Genomic DNA, 11,332 nt, shown 5'->3' with positions numbered 1-11,332 from the left:
CGTGGCTGTTTGAGGGGCAACCCCCCTTGACTCCCTCAACGAATTTATTTTTTTTTTTATCTCATTCCATTTTTTTTTGAGGATGAGCAATGCGACCCACGTTGGTGTCGGATGCTATAAGACCTTGCAGGGGGTGCATGTGAAACTGCTAGGTGATTTGTTTCTTTTGTTCTGTATTACAATCACCGCTCACTTTGGTATTATCACCCTGTTTTTGCCCCCGCACCTGGCCCACCACGATGAGTTTGACCTACTGACTGTGTTTTTAAACGCCGACTCCACTTCCTAGCAGCTGAAATCAGAGCTTGCAGAAGTCCACCGGGTGAAGTCCCGAAAACCCAACCACGATGTTTGAGACACAACTCCCATGTGTGTAATCCGAGGTGCTTCTGGTGAGATGCTGGCGAATACCCAAGCGTGCGCCGTGAAGCGAAAAACCGCGGAAAGGTGATGTCCGGACATCACGTGGGATCTATTTTGAACACTCAGCTTCCTGGACCTGATCAGCAGCAAGATCCAAGCAAAGTAAAACTTAATCTGTGGGGTCTCTCCCATGGAGGAAAATATCCGCCGGGTGGGAAACCCCGGGGCAAGTTGGTTGGTTTGAGCCCCGGACACTCGATCAAATCCCACGCTGATAGAATTGGGAAGTACCCAAGACTCAGAAGGAAGACGCACCCCTTTAGGAGCAGATGTTAGTGAGACACATGCATGATCTTTGAAACACCAGCCGATGGAGCGCTATTAAAGATAATACCATGCAAGACATCCGCTATCCATGGAGCCAGCAGGACATCATAGGTGGTGATTGTTACTTCTGCTAGGGCCTTTGTTTGAAAAACAGTGCCATGGAGAATCTTAAAGACGAGTTTATTATACCAGAAGTTGGCCGTTTACAAAAGGTGGTAGCTTCAGAAGCAGAGAAAGGCCGAGGTGAGACTTTACCAGATGGATGGGTGTTTTGAAGCGCTAAACCCTCTCATGCGCAGTTATCAGAGAGGAGGAAGAGCGAGCAGGCCCGGACCGATCGCGAGTGCCGGTCAGGACTCTACACTCTTGAGCGGATGCGTTCTGTTGCGAAAAACGGTTGGAGCTTTGTCCAACCAATCCAAGGAACGATATTTTGACGAATCCATGGACTCTGAGCCATAATATCAACTCAGAAATGCCACCGATGCAACATACAAATAACTCCCCTCTAATGTGGCGGGGCCGTGTGAAGTACGGTGGCTCCGTGGAAAGGGCGGAAATACAAAGTGAACGAGACTTTGTCAGAGAGGATTCAACACGGAGAGACATGTATCTGCTGTACAGGCCCAGCTAGGACACTCCTACCTGAAGTTAATCACCTTATAACTCTTGTTTTTCCGCCTGTTTTTTTTTTCGCAGAGAGGGGAACGTTGTGCCGTAAGGGGAGACGTTTCGGCGAAAGCTGCAAGTGGATGTTTGAACAACCCGTTCTCCACTTGAACTCAGTTTTGAAGTGAGAGCAACACTAAGTGTCCAAGACGTGAATCAAAGGAACACTTTCGTTATACCGTAGTGCAAATTCCAATGGAGGTGATTGTCAAAACAGCGCCAAATGGCTTTTCGAAACCCAGCCACTAGACGGTCCATTTAATAGTACTTCACCTTTAGATGAAGCGGACAAAGGAACAATGAGCCATTCTGAGCATCCAAACGCATTGGTGACGACACACCACACATGCAGCTGGTGTGGAAACCAAGGCCACTGGATGCATTGTATGAGAAAGTAGAGATCAAAGAATTGAGACCACCACAGACGCAAAATCACGGAGTGCAGCGACTGATCAACCTGTAAGTATGGCTTTTTGAAGACTTTTGTTTTTTCCCCATCTCCGATATCTGCGATGCACAGCAACTCACAGGACGCGTCTGAGAGCGATCTCGGTAAAAACTTGCCACACACAGTAACTGCATTTTCACTTTGTTTCCATGATGCGATACACCCCCCCAACGGTAACGGATGTTGACCCGCTTAGTGCGTGTTCCTGTTTGAGACTGAACCACACCCTAGCCAAAACATCACTGATGTGTCGAGGATCCCCCACTCTAGTGAGCTTTAAGCGACAGTACTGAACTCGTGAGATTAGGATATTCACTCTGGAGATGTCTCCCGAACAGAAATACATCTTTGAGAATCAGTCATCTGCATATCATGACCTCTACATCTGAGGAGGACCATGCAGCAACTACTCAAATGCCTGTCAAGCAGAGACATTCAGAGAGGCCATGTGGTCTGAACTGTACCCGAATGTTTCCTGAAAAACCAGGGCCAATCGTTCCATCAGGGCACATTCTGAAGAACTCAAGGAGTCACGCCCCCGTAATAGATATTCAGTGGGACGTGTATTGATGTGTGTTGGTCTATTTCCGCTCGCTATTTTGAGACATATCTCATTTAGATAAGATTCAGGAGGATGCGCATCTGACCACTGGAGACTCAGCCAACCCACAAGATCATACACAAGGAGATTGAGAGCACAGGGGACGTAAAACCACTACATATCACCATGTTGTGGGAGCGCCTCAACCAACTGTATGCTATCCGTAGGGATCAAAGAAGGTACGACCCCCTATCCTCACATGTAGGTTTACTACAGTCACAATAAGAACGAGATTCTGCGAGGAGATGGGGGTTGGTTTCCCTTGGCTTTAGATGGTTCACCGGGGTGGTCAGTCGCTGCGACTCTAGTATAGCCTAGACCAATTAGATGATACAGGATGAGGTTTCATGTCATCCCCAAAGCATGCTGTCCGGTGGACTGAAGGAGCATCCAAAAGCGGTGATTGTTCAGCAACGCCAAGGTGGGCGGTTTGAAGAAACGTCACAGCTCTACGATTTGAGATGGCCCAGAGGATATGAGAAAGTATGCTGTTAAAACACAGTAGCTGACATCCAGGCCTGGGGGATGTGAAAACAAAACAAACAGCGTTTTGATACATGGGGCTGACCTATCCTCTCACGAAATATATGTGAAAACCGTTACGTGTTCAGTGAGATTCAGAGAGACCCGGTAACTGCTAGAGAAGCTCACACCTGTGACATGTTTGAAACACGATACTATTGACACAGATCGGGCAACGCGCGTGAAGGTTCGGAGTATGACGCGATGGAGAAGGTCACCCCAAAACGCGACAGAAGTGGGTTAAAACGGTGAGTTAAACCAACTGAGCTAGTGTGGCTCTTTGAAAAGGACCCACTTGAGTCGCTATTCAAGGAAGTTGATGAATACAGATACTGCGTAATTTTTCTGTGAAGAAATGCCCAAAAGCTGATGGTGAAGACAACAACATGGGCTGTTTGAAACACCACTCCCCGTCGACAGAGTTTCAATGAGAGCAGTGTGGAGAGAAACAAGAGATTGTTGGTAAGCGCTCTCAAAGGAACACCCTAGTAAGAGGAAGTGATTATTACTCAGAAAAATGGTTGAATCACAAGGTATTCTAATCGAGGACAGGAGGAGATCGGAGATGTCCGTACATGGCTACAATACACTCAACTTCTAAACCAGGGGACGACTCCAGTGAGATCCGCGCGACGAAGAAAGAAGTAATGGTGTCTGTCCTCTGAACAATATTATGATGAAATCTGCTCAACAGTACGTGAGATTCAACAGAGAGCGGGGGCAATTATTGAGATTTATGTACACAGGAGGAAGAGGAACATCACTCAATCCCTTGTCCAACCAGCTCTTTAAATCGACCTATGAGTGCTATATATTGAAAAGAGTCAAATTATCAGAGGGCGAATCCTAAGAGGCAATTAAATAACTTGCTCCAAGCAAGAAGGATCTTCCAAACGTGGCAGTCACTGATTAAGAAGATGAGAAAGGGATTGTGCCCTGACCATTCTCCTCACTCCCTCACTTAATAGAAAGTGCCGCGCCATGTTGAGAAAGAGGATTAGTTCGTGGAACCTAAGTGTGGAACGCTGCCGTAGGCTGCGGGCGTATGCTGCCCCGATGCCACCACCCCCAGGACCGTCCTCAGACCCGCTTCCGATACCAAACTGTGGGAGAAGCGAAATGAGGAAAGTCAAGGAAGCTTATCTACAGTGTAGTGAGTCTAGGATGCTATATTGGTAATACCCTCCAAACGCTTAGACGGTCAGGTGGCGACATGATGACATTGTTGAAGAAAAAGTTAAAAGAAAATGATGGGCTTGGAGGGTGACTGTAGAGGCAACAAACAGAGATTTTAAGAAAGAGCCAGCAAACAATAGGCGAACTGTTGATGAAGATGATACTTGTAACCCTGGTGTGATGTAACTTAACATCAGTACAGGTGTTTATGTGGAACCCGCATTATCGCCTGCCCATAACAGCAGAAAGTGGAGATAGTAAAAGGGAGACTTGAGAGCAACTCTTGACTCTCTCACGCAAGCTGTTAAAACAAAGTGTTGTCTGTAAGAAAAAGAAGATGATAGTTCCAGAAGGAGATATCATGGCACTAAGAACACACTTACCGGTCTCTTGAGGAAGGGGCTCACCAAACACCACAGAAAAGAAGTAGAAAGCACCGAGATTGTCCCGGGTGACATCATGGGTGCATTGAATCTCTGACCATCTCATCTGCAAAGACTGAAGACATGCAGATGTGTCCCAGGGGCTCTTAGAGGAACGTTGAAATCTGGATGAGGCAAAGCCGGCTAGGGTAACAGATTGGTGCGAAGGTAGGAGATTGTTAAAGGTGAACTTCGACCCCAGCCCCTCACACTTTCGTACGTCTTCAATGTGTGACCCCGTCTTCACTGAATAAGAGGGGTTCCGCACAAGTGATTTGAACGTCGTGGTGGATGCAGAGAGAAAAGGTACCCACATTTAAGCTCCTTCCCTGGAGCCAACCTCCTCCCCACGTAGCAGATGGTAGGCCACCCCAGCCACAGAGGGTGTTATTTCACTATAAACAATATTCACTCACTCACTTGTATGATGTCTCAGGCCACACAATTGCAATTTGAAATAAAGAAAGGTGATTAAGGGAGATTGTGCAGGGCACCTTTAAATTCCCTGTGGGGGTAATAAGAAAGCGCATCCAGTCCACAAATCAAAAAATGAATTCGCACACGAACGCGAAAGTTTTCCAATTAACGAATCCCGTTCCCCCTCACACCAAAGCCAGCCCGTGCATGCCACCCTGTACCTAAACGAGGACAAGCAAACAAATCCACCTCCAGTGAAGAAACATGCAGAGCAGAAGCCCGCCCCCCCCAGCAACAAAAGACATCTGCGATTCAAATCTTCAGAAAATAGACTTCTTTTGAGGATTATCATGCTAATACTAAAACAGATGACAACAGCTGTTCAGGAACAAGAGTCCCTCTTCAGAGCTCTCAAATACGGAATTGGTCAATGCACAACATATCCAAACACCAAACAGATACACTACGAGTCCAGTGCTAATACAAGAAGAAGAAAGTTTGGCGGGGTCACTTATTTGTTTTTCCCATTTTTTTTTTTTTTTTTGACCGTCCCGGGCCCAGACCAACTCTGAAATTTGTGGTCCCCCCCCCCCCAGTTTGTTTTTTGTCCTGTTTGTCTTACCCCCCCGTCCAACAATAGTTCAGTTTTGCTCCAATCGACGCGCACTTAGCTTATCGTACAACCACATTTTTTTTTATATTTAGCACATTACAAACCCGGGGGGGGAAAAGACACAAGATCCTTTCACCCATTATAGGTTCTAGACACGTATATGTGTTGACAACAGAACAAAACAGTGGTAACCCAAAAGCAGAACATCCACACCCATTTTTTTAAAATTGTCTGAAAAAAAAAATTTAAGCAGTATGAACCGCAATCTCAGTTCCCCTCTAACCGGAATGTCATAAAACAAGGGAAAAACCACCAGCTCAGAGATGCACTTTCATCCACGCCGAGTTTGCCTCCACTCCCTTCGATTTATCGAAAACCTCTCTTTGCCCTCAATCCTCCCTCTTTCTATTTCCCCCCAAAACCCATTCGTGGGCAGAAAGTGATGTCCCGCCAGCACCTACCGTGACATCACACTTTTTTTTCTCCTCTAGTCCATGATACAGTAAGTGATCCTGTGTGACTCCTCCACACACTCTCGCACCCCCTGTAATGGAGTCAGACACCGAATTCTTTCCACCACCCTCCTCCACCCAAAGCTGACCTCCTCCCTCCTCCCCAATCTCAGCAGGAAATCAGCTCTGTGGCCCAATACCTGAAAGCCAAAAGGCCGGACTTTAATTCCAAGGATGCCAAAACCTAGAGGCTCCCAAGCACCCACAGCCCAAAACATTTACATGGCAGAAAAACCCACCTGCACCTCCTCCGCCACATCCACCTCCCCCCGCTTCATCAGGGGCGGGCAGAGTGACAACAACTGTATCAAAACTTAACCACAGTTGCACCAAAACCTACAGAGAACAATGACCAAGCCAGAGGGATGCGTTAAACAATTGCAGCTCTGGTCCCACGCATAATGTACTACAAAGTTTCACATCTAGTTTCAATACCGTGTGGCCCTACTAATCAGGGGCTGTGTGTATGGTGACACCCGTTTGATAGATACACCCTTAAAAAGTTCTTTGTGATACCAGTGAAACTCCCACCTTCCCCCCGGACCCTTGCAGTCTCAAAAATAACACAAGACACTCGCAAGTAACTTCAAAACCTACAACTCTTATGCTTTGCAGAAGAACGATAATCGCACCAACAAAGAGAGGAGGCTGACACGAACAAGGGAGAGAAACTACTCCGACCTCACGCCTATCTACTCACAGACAGTTTATAGTCACAGTGAAATTAAGGTTTGAAATGCAGAGTCAACCAACATGGACAGATGAACCTCCTTCAAATGGACCTTTTCATACACAGCCAGAAACAACGTAAAGGAACCAGAGGCTAAACAGGACGCCAGCCTATTGCTTCCCAAAGAAACAGCCGAAGGTGCTTGCCCTCCGCAAAAAGTCCCACAGACTCCACCAAAGCAAAAAATCCCCTGCTAGTTTTCAGATAAGACAAACACTTTCATTTCCCAAAAGTTTTGGTAAGAAAACAACCACCACAAATTCTCTATCACGCGACATTAGATCACAAAGCATGCATATACCAACTTGGCTGCCGTAGAAATTAACACCGTAATCCAGCCCCTGCAGTTTGATGCATTCCACCCTTCTAGTGCAGAGCAAGTTTGTTGAATACAAAAGCTGGACTCTCATAAACCACATAGAGCGCCTCCAGGCCACAAAAAAACATCCAAAGCCAGATCAACGCGTTCTGCTCAACGCAGAAGAGCTCAAGAGTATAGAGACTTGTTTGGCTCAAGAACTAGTCCAGGAAGGTTCCCCTTCTCAGACCACAACGATCCCAAAAGTGACCCCTAAGCTCTTTAGGGGAAAACATACACGGTTCCTACGGGAGAGAAGCCAGACAACAGTTTTAAACAATCAGCCCAGAGCGAACAGTCATAGAAACAGGAAAAAACAAGATGCCGCTCACGGTGTCCAGGAGTTCAGGATGTCCTCCAAAGATCCACCATTGCGGGCAGTAACACATTGCGAAAAAAGGATGGGGTATGAGACTAAACCAGAGCAAGAAACCCAAGATGGAAGTACAGTTTGACAGATCCACCGCCAAAGACCAATACATCAGTCAAGCAGCCCACCACCCGTGGCACCAAGACCATCAGTTGAGATACATTCAAAGACAACCAGCAATATCAACTGAGGTACACTACAGGCCCAAGGGCAGCCCTCATGGTCAATTCAGTCACATCAAAGCAGTGATAGAGTAAAACAACGTCCAGATTCATGAAGAGAGGATGGTCACTCATAGCACAACAGTTTCACAACCGCAGCAACTCAACAAAAAAGGTAAAATGCTCAGATCAAGAAAGCGGTAAAAAGCCTCCACTCGCGGCCTCCAAGCAGAGAGGCGTGCCATAAAACAGTATCAGTGCCGAACGAGGAGCACAACAAAAAAGAGCTTACAAAAAAAACAGCAGAATCTGAAATAAGTGATCTCATGACAACTGAAAAGTTCTTATGCTTCCACTGACAACTAGAGACAGACCGAGTAGAAAACATTGTTGTGGAGTATCAAAGAGTTTGAAGGAGCCCTGGCAAAATTGAACCCAAAGTCATACAGACAATGCTGAGTATACTTTGATTGGCTAGTTGGGTCTGAAGGTAAAGGCTGATAAGCCATACTCAGTCACAAGCAAAAAATGAGCGGAGGTCATTTCTATGGCAGAAACCTTCCTGGCTAAACTACATTTTTTAGAGGGAGTTTGTCGGTGTCATAATCGGCACAAGTAAGTGAGATCATCACAGGAATAAGGAAATAGTTGGGGCGCCAACAGAAAATATCTAATGAAAATATTGGTCAGCAAAAATAGAGACTAAGATCGAAAGTAGCGGAGGAGAAGCAGACAGGAGTGACAGAGTGAATTTCACAGATCTCAGGGCGCCTTAAAATGCCACCTGTGAGTGCTAAGAATGGACGGACACAGTCCACCTACCTTTCCTCTGTATGAGTCCGCCAAGAGGCCAGATCCTCCATGCAAGTGGAGTTTCGGTTCACCCTCCCTCTTCACAGGTTGGGCACCCACACCAACCCTCCACCTCGATGGTCGACAACACCAACACGTCTGACCAAATCCACACCTTCCCCTACAACAGAGTCGCGCTCTGAGAAACTAGCTAAACTAAAGAGATACCACAGCCAAACTCTACAAGGCATGACTCCACCCACAACGTGTGTGTGCACTTTGCCGAGTCACTGATAAAGACCCGAAAAACAGATCTGGAAGTGGTCTCGCTCATTCAAGCTTGTTCAGAGATTTACCTTTGAGGACTCACATGATCCGGAATCATCCCTGACAGATGTCCACAGATATCCATGAGAGACCTAATGATGACCGTAAAAAGGGCAAGCGGGTGAGTTCTTTGAAGAGGCTCAGAAATAAGAGGTCTGGCGTACATATGTACGCAAAGGACACCTATTGACATCCCAGCGAGCGTCTTGGACCAGATACAGAAGATAACGAGCCAGAGGATACCCAAAAGCCCATTGACGACCAATGAGAGAATGTTAGAGGACTTGCCCCAGGGTTGGACCTGTCCAGGCCTTGTTAACAAATTTGAGTCACCCCAGCCTAAGTTTATGTCACGAAGGATCCCATGTGAGTTAATGAGGAGACTTGGAAGTGACACAGAAGATGCTGAATTGAGAAGAAGTCATCTTTGGGGGAGGACATACCCAAGCTTTTGATAGTAAAAGCCCTCAAGAATGTCTTTGAAATGGCCGTGAGCAAGCCCAACCAGTACCTAAGAGAAGAGGAGAAAGAAATCTTGCAGAAACAAGATGAAGCGAACCTGAAGGATTCTCTCAAACTAAATCTGACAAACTGAGCACTTCTCCACTGTAGATGAGTTTGGAAACACTGTAACAGGCTTCAACCGACTCGCCCCCCACAAACCTCCCACTTTCGCGAGTGTAGACAAGCTGTGGTGATCCACACAACTTACGCAGATAGTAGTAAAAGGGAATGTCCTGGATGTTTCCACCAGAGGCACTCTGCAGAAGAGTTACTAAAGAGCTTCCAGCAGGACATGGGCAGAGAGTGAAAATGTCTTCAACAAACCTGGGCTTCACCGTGTCTGAGTTCAGCACACGATCACAGGGACTGTTTCCCACACCAGCACCAGACCTGTGGTCACTGGAAATCGGATGTGACGAAGCATAGGATAAAGGTTAACAATTGAGTGGCAGAGTGATGAACTAAAAGTCAGTCATGGAGTGTTTGCATTTGAAAAACCTAGGAGTGAGGGCTTTAGGCATTCCTGTATTGTACTTTTTATTTTTGATTTTTAGTTTGTGTACTTAATAGAGTTGCTGCTAAACTAGGATAGTCGAAATTGAATATGAATTTTATTCAGACGTGTTATTATTGATGGAATATTTGTATATATGTAGTATTGCCATTATTATGTTAAACAATGTCGTAATGTGGTCTTTGCAGTTTATATTGCACCTCCCTAAAGGCATGTAGTCGTTTAAATGGTCTCATTCTAAACTACATATACTAAAGCTTATTGGTTCCTTTTAATATCTTCTAACGTTATCCCAACCTCTGTCAGTAGAAAGTAGAATGAAACCTGTCTGGTAGTCTGTCCATGTGATGTTCTGTGGCATGAATGTGTTGCTAAACAGATTTAAAAAGCATTTTATGATTGATAGTCTCGCTCTCTATGACAGAACAATACGGGGGGGTGCCAGAGTCCGAAACTGTGTCGGGCTTTATGTCGAAAGAAGGGTGTATCCCATGGAGTCTCTCATAGCAGACAAGCAAAACTTCACTTAAAAAGTTTGTTAGATGTGCCCATGTTGAAGGCCAGCTAAGGTAGAGGCTTCTTTGTACCTGAATCCTATATGTTTTCAACATTTTCATTTGTTACAGTGTGAAATAAGATGGAGAATGCTGAAAAAAAGTTGATAGGCATCATAATTCCCTGCAGGTTTATTTGATTTGGGTGTTACAGTATGACAGATGTGAGCTGTTCTTGTTTGAACGAGAAGATTACATTTTATATAGCCATTCTAGTTTATATCAGATTCAACTCTGAGTATTTGTGTTATGCTGAGTATCCTCATATTTGGTTTGGTTTTCTTTTATCTCTACTTCAGTCTTGGAAATTTATGCTTCTCTCCATGGCCGAATGTACTGCAAGCCAACACTACAAGCAAACTTTCAATGTCTAAAGGGCACACTATGATGAGGGTTTGGAGGAAAAAAACCCCACAAAGAACTTTGGAGTACAAAGAATTATCAGCAACAACTCATCAGAGACAAAATAAACATGGAAAAAACAACCCTCCTGTCCACATTTTAATGTCAAAGTAACTCACAGTCCACAAGGCAAAAAAATGAACCCCAACACACAGAGAGGATTGAACTCCCCAGCAAAAGATGAATGATGACATTAAGAAACCAGCACAAATAAATGGCAGTTTGTGTGGCCACCCCTCAGCGAGTCCCCAAAAAAGTCATTTAATGTGGAGGGCTGCAATAAAGGTAGTAAAACCTGTCTGGGCCCCCTCAATGAGAATCAGACCTTTCGGGTAAACGAGAATAATGAAACCAGCAGTAAATAAGGAGGCAAAAGGCAAGTACCACAGTGGGGAAAAACTCTGCCAGAAAAGTTCCTAACGAGAACATGGGTGGAGAGCTTATGTCACCCAATAAATATGCCAGGGACAAATCATCTACAGATGCTAAAATAAACTCAAGAGACAGAGAGCCAACACCAAAACACCTGAAACTGCCCTGCAGGGGGGGA

General features: G+C 45.5%; 1 pseudogene; it reads left to right on the top strand.

The window, feature by feature from the left end:
* Nucleotides 1–10,317: 10,317 nt before the first annotated feature.
* LOC122144225 lies at nucleotides 10,318–11,128 on the top strand (annotated as a pseudogene).
* The last annotated feature ends 204 nt before the right edge of the window (nucleotides 11,129–11,332 follow it).

Source organism: Cyprinus carpio, unplaced genomic scaffold (assembly GCF_018340385.1).
Source record: "Cyprinus carpio isolate SPL01 unplaced genomic scaffold, ASM1834038v1 S000006624, whole genome shotgun sequence".
Lineage (NCBI taxonomy): Eukaryota > Metazoa > Chordata > Actinopteri > Cypriniformes > Cyprinidae > Cyprinus > Cyprinus carpio.
Note: the sequence above shows the minus strand (reverse complement) of the source record. Positions and strands in the feature narration are given on the sequence as shown.